Source organism: Hyla sarda, chromosome 6, assembly GCF_029499605.1.
Source record: "Hyla sarda isolate aHylSar1 chromosome 6, aHylSar1.hap1, whole genome shotgun sequence".
NCBI lineage: Eukaryota > Metazoa > Chordata > Amphibia > Anura > Hylidae > Hyla > Hyla sarda.
This window is the reverse complement of record NC_079194.1, coordinates 269,890,729-269,904,593: the sequence shown is the minus strand read 5'-3', so window position 1 is coordinate 269,904,593 and position 13,865 is coordinate 269,890,729.

The window sequence follows — 13,865 nt, the reverse complement described above, 5'->3', positions numbered from 1 at the left end:
TTCTAGTTTTTCACAATATTTTGGAGCTTCTCACAAAAAATGCTGTGTGTCAACAAAAATGCAGCACTTATATAAAGTACAATATGTCACGAGAAAACAATCAGAATATCGCTCCGCTCAGAAAAAGCGTTCTAAAGTTATTACCGTTTAAAGAGACCCCGTCGAATATAAAAAAAAAAAGTCATTAAGGTAAAAAAAAATGGCTCCGTCCTTAAGGGGTTAAGCGGGATTTAATGTGCTTTTTTTATTTATTCGGCAATAGTGTCTTGCTTGGGGAGCATGCATACAGGCTTTGGCGGCGGAATGCATTACTTACTGTTTTCTTTAAAGAGTACCTCTTATGATCTTGTTAAATGTTATAATCTTCCCAGTTCACTGCCCCCATCATGATAAACCTCCTTTATTTTTAGAATTTTTTAGTTTTCTACCTTGACATTGCTCTGTATTTTCTGCCCAGTCTGTCAGAGTCACAGACTGGGAAGGGGCGCTACCCAGCAGGCGTGACATAATCTGAAGTCATACAGGGGAGAACTTCCTCCCTCACTCTGCTACACACAGCCCAGAGCTGTTCAGTTTGAGCATAGTGTCGGGTGTGTCCATTTTTGAGTTCCCCTAGCCTTCCACACAGAGCAGTGCAGGAGTTCCTTCAGCCTGGCAGGCTCCTGGGGAGGGCTTTTCCTGCATGGAGCCCCTGGCTTCTACCTCTCGTTCCCGGCTGGCGAGGGGGGGGAAGACAGTGTCTACAGCCGGTTCCAAGGTCGGGGTGAGACGTTCCAGCAGGGCCCGCAGAAATGTGGAGTCTGCTCCCCCGTCCAAACTCGAGGGACGCAAGGCTAGAGGAAAGAGCAGTGGACCTTCGGCTACCCCGGAACCCCTGCAATGGGGGGGGGGGGGGGGACGGGGTCCAAGAGAGTCTCTGGCAACGTATGGGTCACGGATCCAAGCCAAGATGGCGGAGTATGAAGAGTTGGGCAGAAAACTTAGGAGCCTGAGGGAAGACCTGAAGTTTTCACGCTACCAGGCTGGCCATGCCTCTGCAGGTAAGAGGCAGAAGTTTACTGCTCAGGAGCGGGCTGTGAAGATTGAGGTGGAGGAGGCCCGAAGAAACATTACTGGGGGTGCAGGGTTCTTTAACCCCTTAACGCATATGGACGTTTATGAACGTCCGTAAGCATCTCTTGAGGTATGACACGCTCAGCAGGTGAGCGCGCATCATACCCAATGGGTCTCGATTGCTATAAGCAACCAGGACCCGTGGCTAATGCCGGACATCGCCGATCGGGCTGATTGCAGTAAAATCGAAATGTCCTGATCAGCTAGGACGCAGCAGAAGGGTCCCTTACCTGCCTCCTGCGTGTCCGAACGGCGATTGATTTCTCCAAGCCTGAAATCCAGGCTTGAGCAATCAACCGCCGATAACACTGATCCCTGCCATTGAATGCAATGGCAGTGATCTGTGTATTGAATCAATGTACTGCATGTTATAGTCCCCTATGGGGGCTATAACATTGCAAAAAAAAAGTGAAAAAAAAGTTAATAAAGATCATTTAACCCCTTCCCTAATAAAAGTTTGAATAACCCCCCTTTTCCCAATAAAAAAACTGTAAATAAAAATAAACATATGTGGCATCGCCGCATGTGTAAATATGTTTGAACTATAAAAATAAATCGCAAAAAATAAATTGAACTATAAAAATAAATGCGCAAAAAAATTCCAAAGTCCAAAATAGCGTATTTTTGGTCACTTTTTATACCATAAAAAAAATGAATAAAAAGCGATCAATAGTCTGATCAAAATAAAAATGGTAACGATAAAAACTTCAGATCACGGTGCAAAACAATGAGCCCTCATACCGCCCCGTACATGGAGAAAGAAAAAAGTTATAGGGGTCAGAATAGGACAAATATAAACATATAAATTTTTCCTGCATGTAGTTATGATTTTCTTCAGAAGTAATACAAAAACAAACCTATATAAGTAGGGTATAATTTTAACCGTATGGACCAACAGAATAAACATAATGTGTCATTTTTACCGAAAAAAGTACTGCGTAGAAACGGAAGCCACCATAAGTTACAGAATGTCGTTTTTTCTTCCATTTTGTCGCACAATTATAATTTTTTTTCGTTTCACTGTAGATTTTGGGGTAAAATGACTGATGTCCTTACAAAGTAGAATTGGTGGCGCAAAAAAAAAGCAATCATATGGATTTTTAGGTGCAAAATTGAAGGTGTTATTATTTTTAGAAGTTGATGAGGAAAAAACGAAAAATCAAAAACTGAAAAACCCTCCATCCTAAAGGGGTTAAAGAAAAGCTGTCAGATATTTTCTCCCGCACTATCCACATGTACTGGTGGATAGGGCGGGAGACGCTGATTAAAACGAGCCCTACCTTGCCCGGATCCGCCTGGCCGTTCGCTCACAATTGTGGTTTTATTCTATGTGTATATCTTGCTGTAACTGGCACGGGCGGGGCTTCTGCAGGTTAACTAGCACTGACGTCAGCGCCGCTTATGAATATTAATTCCTCCCTCCCTCCAGTTAGGAGTGGTGAAGAGAGGGAGAGCTGGAGGAAGGGGGGGATGAATATTCATAAGCGGTGCTGACGTCAGTGCCAGTTAACCTGCATAAGCCCCGCCCATTCCAGTTACAGCAAGATATACACATAGATTAAAAGTACAATTGTGGGCGAATGGCCGTTGGAATCAGCGTCTCCCGCACTATCCATCAGTACATGTGGATAGTGCAGGAGAAAATATCTTACAGTTTTCCTTTAAAGAAAAACTTTCTAATGATGAGAGATTTAAAGACATGCATGCATGTGCAGACAGCCATGAGGACAGCAGTGAGGAGGAAGAGGGAGGGGAGGAAGGTGACGGAGAATCAGGTGCAGGTGAAGCTGTGGAGAGTGAGGGGGATGCTGTCCCTAGTGCATGTGACCCCGAGCCCCCCCAAGATAGCTACACTGAGCCCAAGTGGCATTGCCTTCCAGTGATGGTGAGATGGAGGATAACGGTGAAGAGGACCCGGTTAGTAGGGGTTTGCTGAGAGCTATTGTGCAGCAAGAGTCACCCACCCGCTGTGAGGACTTTGCCTTTGGTGAAGATCTTGGCAAGGATGATTTGGTAAAGAAAATGAAAAAGAGGCAGAAAGTTCAGGAAACTGAATCTTTTGTGTTTCATCCTTTCAAGCAGTCTGGGCCAGCTGTGAAGTTGGTTCAGGCTGCTGGGCCCCCCAAACTGCCAGACCCCGTTCCTGTTGTGGACCGGGGCCAGCATGGCATCCAAGATGGCTGAGGATGCTATAAAGACAGCTTGTGGCTCTGGTGCTGTGGGATCGCCCCAGAGTGGCGGGGGCGTATCCAAGCACCAGAGGCAAGCTATGCTGTTGTTTACTCAGGGAGCGGTTCCCTGAGTGTTGCGGGTGTTGCTGGCAATGCAGGGCACTCCCCTGTGAGGGGGGAGGTGTCCGGGTGCCGGTGGAGGAAAGCGGTCGGTCTGTGTTCTCGGGGTGGGGGCAGTCCTTTGAGTACTATATGTTCTGTGGGCGCTGCGGGGCACTCCTCTTTGAGGGGGAGGAGTGTCTTGGCATCGGAGTCCACTGCAGAGCCTGTGCGGATGGGCAAAGCTGGCATGGTGGGGATTCCCTGCGTGTCAGAGAGTGTGGGTGGAGCTGGGGTTTGCCCGGTGGGGCAGCTTCAGACTCCAGAAGGCACATCGCCCATGGAGGAGGAGCCGTTAGCATCAACACCAGCAGCAGCTAAGCCAGCAAAGAACACCTTAATAAAACAAAGTCCAAAGTGGATACAGCACCAAACAGCTGAGGACTCAATCTTGTAGATGGAGTGAGACTTTATTTGCTATCCATGTGCAATGTTTCGGCAACAAACTGCCTTTTTCAAGCATGAAAAAGGCAGTTTATTTGCTATCCATGTGCAACGTTTCTGCAACAAAGTCTCACTCCATCTACAAGCTTGAGTCCTCAGCTGTTTGGTGCTGTATCCACTCTGGACTTTTGTATGCCTTTCCGGGTTGGCATTCCCGGATAATTACTTGCACACGCTGATTGGATCGGTGCTGTCTCTCCACCTTTTACCTTAATAAAACCAGCTATACTACAAGTCCCAGCCAGCCCAGGATATGTTAGGACTCTAAGAGTGTAGAATGTGTGAATGATGGGTGTAGTCGTGCTGTGGATTAGAGGAGTGTATGTGGGAGTGTCAGTGGGGTTCAGGGGGGGTCCCTGTCTCCGTCCGGCTCTGGAGGCCACTTGCAACAGCGCCTCCTGGAGGCTCTGTGTAGGGGCGACGGGTCGATCCAGGTAGAGGGAAGGGGTGAGGTCGACCTGTCTTACTGGATAGGGAGGCACGGTTTGGGGGCTTTCCAAGAGCGGAATGGGGAGGTGGTCTGGTCCCTCCCAACACCCGGGCAGGACAATAACCATAGGAATGTGGTCCGTCTGATATGGAGGGGCAAGGATGTGTGCCTACCTCGCGCTAAAGTGGTTGAGCTCCTCCTTCAGATGGAATTCAGGGCGAGTGACATCTTTGCCCTGATTCACCCCTATGGTTCGTATGAGTTTAACGTCAGTTTCGTTGGGCCAGAGGGTCTCGAACTCTTCTGGTCAAACTACAAAGTGGCGAAAAACTAACCTGGCTGGCGGGATTTTGCTGTAAAGGTGAACTCTGTCAAGAAAGTGATCATTTTGACCCATAACGAGTCACTTTCTTGTTATGACATCATGACATGTTTCGGACGGTATGGGGATGTGACGGACATGCCCAAGAAAAACTTGGATGAGCACGGGATCTGGTCCGGGGCCTGGACGTTTTCCATCAAACTCAAGCGTTCAGGGAGTACGGTTGCCCACGTTCCTTCAGCTGCCTTCCTTGGACGCGATAGGATCCAGATTTTCTACTAGGGGCAGCCTAAGGTCTGTCACAGGTGTGGCAGCCCCACCCACTTTAGCGCAGCCTGTACTGTACTCCGCAACCTGTAGGCAGATCCGGTGTCACCTGTGTGGTGTCCTCGGGACCCTTTTAGCCGTTGCCCTAGTGCCTTTGACCGTGCTTTGGCCGCTGCAGTTGAGGAGAGCTGTGAAGTTCCCTCGACTGGGGAGGGTATCGGCGGGGATGGGTGCACAACAGGGCTAGTGAGGAGGAGAAAGGGCTCCACCAAACTAAGGCGGGAGGAAAATCGTAGAAGGAGTAGGGAACTGGAGAGTGCCCAGGTGACGGGGGTAGCTCCAGCCCCTGCTCCTGAAGCTGGCCCTAAAACCACTGAAGCCCTGGAGGAGAACGTGCTGGATGAGGAGATCAGGAGGCTTCACAGAGAGGAAGGCAAAATGGCCGACCCTTTGGATTCCTCCCACTATGAAAGTGTAGATGAGGAGAGTGGGGTGAGGCCCCAAAAAGAAAGATAAGGGCAAAAGGAAAGGGAGAAAGAAGAGGTCAGAGCCCTCTGTTCCCTGTACTACGGGTCAGGTCCAAAACGGAAGCCTGACTGCCCCCCCCCCCCCCCCTGTGATTGACCTGTCAAACCGATACCTCGTCTTCTATACCATCTCCTCCCCCTCCTTGGAGGGGGAGGGTGAGGGCGGGGTGCCTAGGAAGAAAGAGCCTCTGGGGGGAACTGGGCCCTGTCCTGTCGAGGCACCTTCCTTGGAGGGCAGGGCTAGACCGGGGCCAGACGGAGACGGGGACCATATGGACCAATCAGAGTCTTAAAAAAGGTCCAAGAGTGGTCCTGCCCTCTTGTCATCTTCGGGGGATGAGGGGGCTAAAAAGAAGGGGAAACAGAAGTAAAGGGTGTGGCCGTCTAATTTAATCACCCTGTATGGCGGCACTCACCCTATTGACGCTGGCATCTATTAATTGTGCCAGCATAAAGTCTGATACAGCTAGATTTGCAGCCTTTGATTTTCTCGGCCGCGTTGAAGCCGACATTTTCTTTTTACAGGAGACCAGGTTGTCAGATCTAGACTCTCTGGTAAAAGCCAGAAGAGAGTGGCGGCACGGTCCCTCCCACTGGTCTCTTGCAGCTGAGCCGTATAGTGGGGTGGCGGTCCTTTTTACCGCTCCTGTTGAATGCCGACTGGTTATTGAATTAGAAATGGGGAGGTGCCTGATCTTAGATGTCTTCATGAAGGGACAAGAGCTCCGGCTCATTAACATCTATGCCCCACAAACCAGGTAGGGCTGTAAAGATCTCTTTATGAAGATTAAGACCTTTCTTTTTACGAGTCGGCAAGTGATTTTTTGAGGGGACTTCAATAATGTCACAAGGTCCCAAGATAGGAGAGGTTCCAATAATCCGCTGACTTATGACTGTTTGGCCCTTAATAATATAGTTAGGGAAGCTACCCTAGAGGATGCCCACATCCGGAGCCCTTCAGGTCACACGGATTTCATCTTTCATCGAGTTAGCTGCAGGTCTAGGTTAGACAGGTTTTATTTGAAGGAGGAAGCCGTCTCTTCCGCAGTGTCCGTTGTTGAGGTGGAGTTCTCCGATCACTGTATGATTTTGTTTACCTTGAATGTTTCAGAGACCCCCTGGATGGGTAAAGGTTATTGGAAGCTGAATTCGTCCCTCCTGGAGGAAGCGGAGGTAAGACAGTCCTTTGAGGATTTTCTTCAGAGTCAGGTACCTTTACTGGACCTATGTAGTAGTAAGTCAGAGTGGTGGGAGATATTCAAGAAGCGGGTTGCAGGGGTCTTCTGCCAGCTCTCGAGCCTCAGGTCCCTGAACAAGTATCTCCTGTATCAGGGTCTGAGGAGGAAACTCAAACTTCTTGTCTCGACTGGAGGTAGCAGAGAGGATATCTCCAGAGTGAAGTCCTTGCTGATGAGGTGTCAGTACGAAAGGCACGCATCTTTGATTTTTGAGAGAGATTACAGGGGGTACTATTCGGCCCAACCCTTACAGAAACTGCAAGATGTCAGTCAGTAGTAAAGTAATTTCAGGACTCATTGATAGTACGGGATCTCTGAATCGGTCCCGATTAGGGATCTTGGAGGTCGTCAGATGCTTCTACTTACACCTCTTGGGAAGGAAGGATCTGGATCGGGATGTGATGTTTGGTTTCCTGGCTGAAACCATTCCTGAGCCAGGGGTAGACCCCTCTCTTGGCATTTTGACAGAAGAGATCAGGGAAGAGGAAGTGAGACTGGCGATCGAGGGGCTTGCCCCTAAGAAGTCGCCAGATACGGATGGCTTAACATCCAAGTGGTACAGGACCTTTAAGGAGTCTTTAGCTCCCCTCTTGACTGAGGTATTCAAAGAGTGTCTCTCGGGCACTCTGCCGAAGTCAATGAGGAGGTCAGCCCTGAATCTTCTCTCAAAGGGTAAAGATCCCAGCCGTATTGAGAATTGGAGACCCATAGCTCTTCTCAATATGGACAGTAAACAAAAAGAGCAAAAAAGCCAAAAGAGTCACTTGTACAAAGATAAAAATGAATAAATTTTATTGATATGCATTAAAATTAGATACACACATAAAGAGGAGAACAATGCATCACAGAAAGCGGCAAAGCCGAATACCCTGCAGCAATGATGGCAGTATAAGGGTATTGCACATAAGCCAATAATCAAGCAGTATACATAAATACAGACACCAATCTACAGCAAGCAGCATGGTATTTATACAATATGAAAGGTGCCAAATGCAAATAGAATAAGGTGCTGTATACTGATGTATATAGGAAACTATACACCAACAATAAAGTGCATGGCAAAAAAAAAATGGATGTTACATAATACCCACAAGAGGATATAGGAATCACAGAGAGACTGCAGAGACCGTGATGCCGCCACTCCAATGTGCGTTTCGGCACGATGACCTTCGTCCAGGAGTTGTTTTAATTATCAATCCGGACAGGAAGCTTCTGGCTAAGATACTGTTTAATCGGTTGGTGAAGTTTGCACCCCGGCTCCTTTCGGAGGCCCAGCACTGCACTGTTCCAGGCCAAAGCACCTTAAAGGGGTACTCCGCCCCTAGACATCTTATCCCCTATCCAAAGGATAGGGGATAAGATGTCAGATCGCCGAGGTCCCGCTGCTGGGGACCCCGGGGATCGCTGCTGCAGCACCCCGCTATCATTACTGTGCAGAGCGAGATCGCTCTGCGCGTAATGACGGGCAATACAGGGGCCGGAGCATCGTTACGTCACGGCTCCGCCCCTCGTGACATCACGGCCCGCCCCCGTCAATACAAGTCTATGGGAGGGAGCGTGGCGGTCGTCACGCCCCCTGCCATAGACTTGCATTAAGGGGACGGGCCAAGATGTCATGAGGGGCGGAGCCATGACATCACGCTGCTCCGGCCCCTGTATCGCCCGTCATTACGAACTCTCTCTGTGCAGTAATAATGGCGGGGTGCCGCAGCAGCGATCCCCGGGGTCCCCAGCAGCGGGACCGCGGCGATCTAACATCTTATTCCCTATCCTTTGGATAGGGGATAAGATGCCAGGGGCGGAGTACCCCTTTAAGCGCTTTCCTTAGTGTCAGGGCAGCAGAGGAGCGGAGTAGTGCAGGTCTCTGGAAGGGGTACTTGCTGTCCTTGGATCAGGCCAAAGCATTTGATAGGGTGAACCACGAGTACCTCTGGTCCGTCCTCCTGAGATATGGCTTACCGAGTACTTTTGTTAATTGGCTTAAGATCTTGTATGCAGGGGCAGTGTTTCCCTCTGGTGAATGGTTCGTCTGGCCGCACTTTTGAGGTGGGGTCCGGAGTCCATCAGGGTTGTCCATTGAGCCCACTCTTTTATGTGTTCGCGATCGATACCTTCCTTAGGAGGGTGAGTCGCGGACCATTGGGGGGAGTCTGGATGAGTCTGGCGGAGCCAGCTGTCACCCAGAGAGGAGTGGTGTACGCTGACGATGTCACTATTTTCGCCTCCTCGAGAGAGGAGGTTGATGTGATGTCGGAGGTGGACCGCTACTTGGAGTCATCCGGGTCTAAGATCAACCGGGATAAGTGTGAGAGTCTCTGGCTGGGAGGGGGGGATCCCATGTTTGATCTCACAGACACCCTTCCAGGGCCCCAGGAATCAGCAAAAGTCTTAGGCATCACATTCGGCCAGGATGATTATCCCACCAAAAACTGTGATGGTAAGCTCCTGGATGCCACTCAGAGGGTGAACCAGTGGAAGGGTTGGTCTTTCCTCAGGGAAAGGGTACACCTGATCAAACCTTATCTATCTGGGGGGGTGTATGTATCTTGCCAGAGACTTACTACACTAGGATCTACAGCCTGTTTTTCCAACTGTTATGGGGGAACAGGATGAAAATAGTCAAGAGGGAGGTGCGTACTGCACTAGGAGACTAGGGGGTGTATCTATGGTAAACCCGGTGGTGGTCATTATGAACACTTTCTTGAAAGCTAACATCGCAAACCTCTGGAAAGAGAGGGCTCCGTGGGTACTCTCCTGCAGGGAATGGTTTCTGCCTTTCTTCCAGGAATGGGAGAGAGGAGGGCGAGTGAAGGATCTCCGTACCTCCCATGGATATCTTCCGGCTTACGCTACCCCGACTCTGAAGGTGATAAGTCGGTGGGGGTCTGGGAGTGTGGGAGATCAGGACCCAGTCAAGGCGATTCCTTGACAAACGGGTTCTGTTGACCCACTTTTAGAAGCCTCTGGCGCTCAGGGACTGCCCAGGTCGGGATCTGAGGCTGGGGTTGTACCTTTTAAATATGAAAAGGATCCCGCAGAAGTTTTGGGACTTGGCCTGGCGCTGCTTTCAGGGGAAGCTATATGTAAGGAACAACATGACGTACAGGAACTCTGATGACCGGGGATGTCCCCGAGAAGAGTGTGGGGACACGCTGGAAAGCATGGACCACTTCTTGCTTCATTGTCCCTTTAATAGGGGTCTACAACTGGATGGGTGCTTCCATCGACTGGAGTCAACTTGCTGGCCTTACCTATCCGGAGTGAGCTTATGGGGCATTCAGGACCCTGGGTGGCTGAGATCGGGGCACTTTATTCTTAGTTAGTTTAGTGGTTAGGTACTACACGTGGAATCCACAGTGTTTAGTATCGACCCAACAGAAAGTCCTCTCCGAGGTGGAGGTTTGTAGGAATATCACCGGTGACCTCGGGAAGATCAGGTCTTTGGAGTATGGCAGTCTTGGTACCAGTAGGGCTTCTTTCCTGTGGAGAGGTTTTTCTTTTGATGTGCCCTAGGTACTAGGCCTTTAAGGTAAAGTACCTTCATTTTAGCCAGGGATAGTGTATGTTTGTTAGGGTGAGTTTAGGGTCAGTTTCATGAAGGGATAGTGATAGGGTTAGAGGTTGATATGGAAAGTATTTAAATTTAATTTTATCAGGATTGCTATCCTTCTTCCTGGTGGGGGGAGGCTATGCATGTCACCTTAGCCTTTTGTTTTGTTTTCTGTGGATAGATTGTAAAGGGCTTGCAGGCAACAAAACTTGGGCCTTGTGGGGGTTTTGGTGTATTGTATTGCTGATATTGTTTTGTTGTATATATTCTGTATATACTGTTTTGTTTATAATTAGGTGGGTAGGGGTGTATTTTAGGTTGGGTGGGGGTTTTGGGGGGGGGGGGGTTGGTGGTCTGGAATGGACAAAATGTGGACAAACTGTGTTCTATGGACTTTGACCCATGTCCAGAGGGTGTGGTGGGTGATGGGATAGTTTAGTGTAGGATGTTATTTTTGTTATATAGTTATATTGTTATATAGGTCGTTATGCATGAGTTGTTTTTCGGGAAGTTGGATAATTTTAGTTAAGGCAGTTGGCAAAATAGTTTTTTGTTTACAATGTTATGGTTTTAAATGGGAAGTCAGACCAGTTTTCTGTTATTCTACAGTTTACTAAGTTGGAGGGAGTCATTTTTAGCTACAGCAGTTGGCCATATTTTTCTTTTGTTATTTATAAAAAAAAAAGAGGAAAGAAAAAAAAAGGGGAGAAAAAGAGGACTATATATATAATATGTGTGTGTATATATGTATAATATGTGTGTGTGTGTATATATATATATATATATATATATATATATATATGTGTGTGTGTGTGTGTGTAGGTGTTTTTGTGTGCTTTTCTCAAAGTTGGATAATTTTTGGTTAAGGCAGTTCGCCATATTTTTCTTTTGTTATTTAAATGTATTTATTTATTTTGTTATGTATCCAAGTTCGGATACTTTGTTTTGTTATGGCGAGGAAAGCTTTATGTTTTTATAAGGAATGTGTGTGTGGGGGGGGGGGTTGGACGTTATAGGTAGGTTATCGGTAGAATTTTATTCATTTATTATATTTTTATTTTTTTTGTTAGATCACCTGGGTTGGCCTGTTAGAAAAATTTGAGTTGTTATTTTGAGACAGAAAGTCTGTATTTATGTTCAGTTTTGCTAGATTTTGTTAGTCAATTGGACTTGCTTTTGTGTTTTTGTTTTTTAATTTTATAATAAGAGTTTCAGTGTGTGAGATGAGCTATGATTGGCTGCACCCACCCAGCACTCCACACTGCATTTCCTGATTTTGGACTTCTGTCAGGCCAGCAGGAGTCCAAAGTCTGTGCAAGAGATAGGGGGAAATGTGCTCTGGACAAGGGGGAGACACAAATAAAACCTAGAAAACTTCATTTATTTTTTTTAAATGAAGTACATTAGAAAAATTATTTATTAACCATAAGGAGTGCAATAGCAAAAATTTGTTTTAATGTGAGTGTCCATTTCCAGTGTCCAGGTCTTTTTGAAGCTCCCCAAAAGTGGTCATTGGTTCTTGGATAATGCTAACTCTTATGATTATTCTTTTCACTCCTTTGTCAGAAATCTTGCAAGGAGCACCTGGTCAAGGCAAATATATGATGAAATTGTCTTTCCACTTCCGTATTATGGCCTCAACAGTGCTCACTGGAACATTCAGAAGCTTAGAAGTGTGCCTGTAACCAACGCCATTTGTATGTTTTGCTACAATTAGGTTGCAAGGTCTTGAGACAGCTCTTTGCTTTTACCTATCATGAGATGTCTTGCAATGACTCTGATGTACATCCAGCACATTAAGTATCAAAAGCCCCACCAACCACGTGACTGAGCCCTTAGCGATGCTTGGTAGTTACCACCCGTAGCACTATGTTGCTTCTGCAGTGTGCCCCAGCTGATCAGTTAGATAGTGTGATCATGTTCTGTTTACCAAGTAAGGAACATTTGTGCTTGTTTACAATTGTAACCAAGCCTCATTTTGCATTTTCTCCTAGCTTCAATACCAGTTACTGTTATTACTACCGGTCTCTGTTATATTTGACAGCTTACTATTTGTGCTTTACAAAGTAAATCTTGATGCATATGTATGCATTTTAGGTGCCTTATTGCTTTTATGGTTAACATGCTGTCAAATATATATATATTTTTATGTAATTGATGACATATTTTGAAACCTTTGCACTATTTAAGCTTGCTAAGTATAGTAGTGTTCATGACAATCTGACAAAGGGGGATAAGCCCCCAAAATGTCAGTGTTTTATTATGTTTTAAAAAAAACAAAAAAAAAACAAGACTGCACTGGACTTGAACATATCCTTTGATTGGGAAATCTTCGTTTTCTGGATAAAACAGCACCTGGCTTCAGAAGGGTCATTTTTCTTTTGCCCCTATCCTGTAACCCCCTGGGCTGAGCAGCCTCTCAGCAGCATATAATACCCCTTTGATATGGTGATAGGCACATTTTCTCACACACAATGTGAGTGGCCATCTGGCAGAGAGTAGGGTCACTGAATGCCAGGGTAATACACACAAGAAAAAAATTGTACATAACTTCTGTTTTCAGGGGGTACTCCGTCTTATTGTGGGGGACCCCTGTGATCTCCGTGCAGACAGCCGGCATTCTGAGCATTGTTAGGGCGGCCATGGTCGTGATGCCACGCCCCTTCCATTCATGTCTATGGGAGGGGGCGTGACTTAACGTGGCGTGATCCAGCTTCTGTGACCCCCGCAATTAGAGTATCCCTTTAAGCACAGTTTCCCTTTAATCACAGTGCTCTCTGCTGCCACCTTCGTGTCACCAGAGTCCATGTCAGGAACTGTGCAGAGCTACTCAGCTTTCTCTGGAGAATACAGCAGATGATGAGTACTGAAAGGCTTAAGATTTTTATATAAAAGTAATTTACAAATCTATATGATTTCCTGGCCAATTGATCTAAGATTTTTTTTCCTCTGGATTACTTCTTTTTAACTCCTTCAGGACGAAGGGCGTACCTGTACGCCCCTCGCCCGGTCCCGGTGTTTAAAACGGGGTCACACCGGGTCGGTCCCGGCTGCTAACGATAGCCGGGACCCTGGGCTAATAGCGTGTGGCACCGATCTTTGTGCCGCGCGCTATTAACTCTTTAGACGCGGCGATCAAAGTTGATCACTGCGTCTAAAAATGAAAGTCGGGCTGATCGGGACTATCGCAATAAAATCGCGATGTCCCAATCAGCTAGGAAGCGAGCGGAGACCCCCTTACCTTGCTCCGTCGTGTCCTATCGGCATTTGATTGTTCCAAGCCTGAGCTACAGGCTTGAGCAATTGAGCCCCCTATCTCGCTGATCCATGCAAAGCTATGGCTTTGCAGGGATCAGGGTAAGAGATCAGTGTGTGCAGTGTTAAAGCCACCTATGGGAGCTATAGCACTGCAAAAAAAAAAAAGTTAACAATGGTCATTTAACCCCTACCCTAATAAAAGTTTGGATCACCCCCCTTTTCCCATAAAAAAAATCTTTAAATAAAAATAAACATATGTGGTATTGCCGCATGCGGAAATGTCCGAACTATAAAAATATATAGTTAATTAAACCGCACGGTCAATGGCATATGCACAAAAAAATTCCAAAGTCCAAAATAGCGTATTTTTGGTCACTTTTTATATC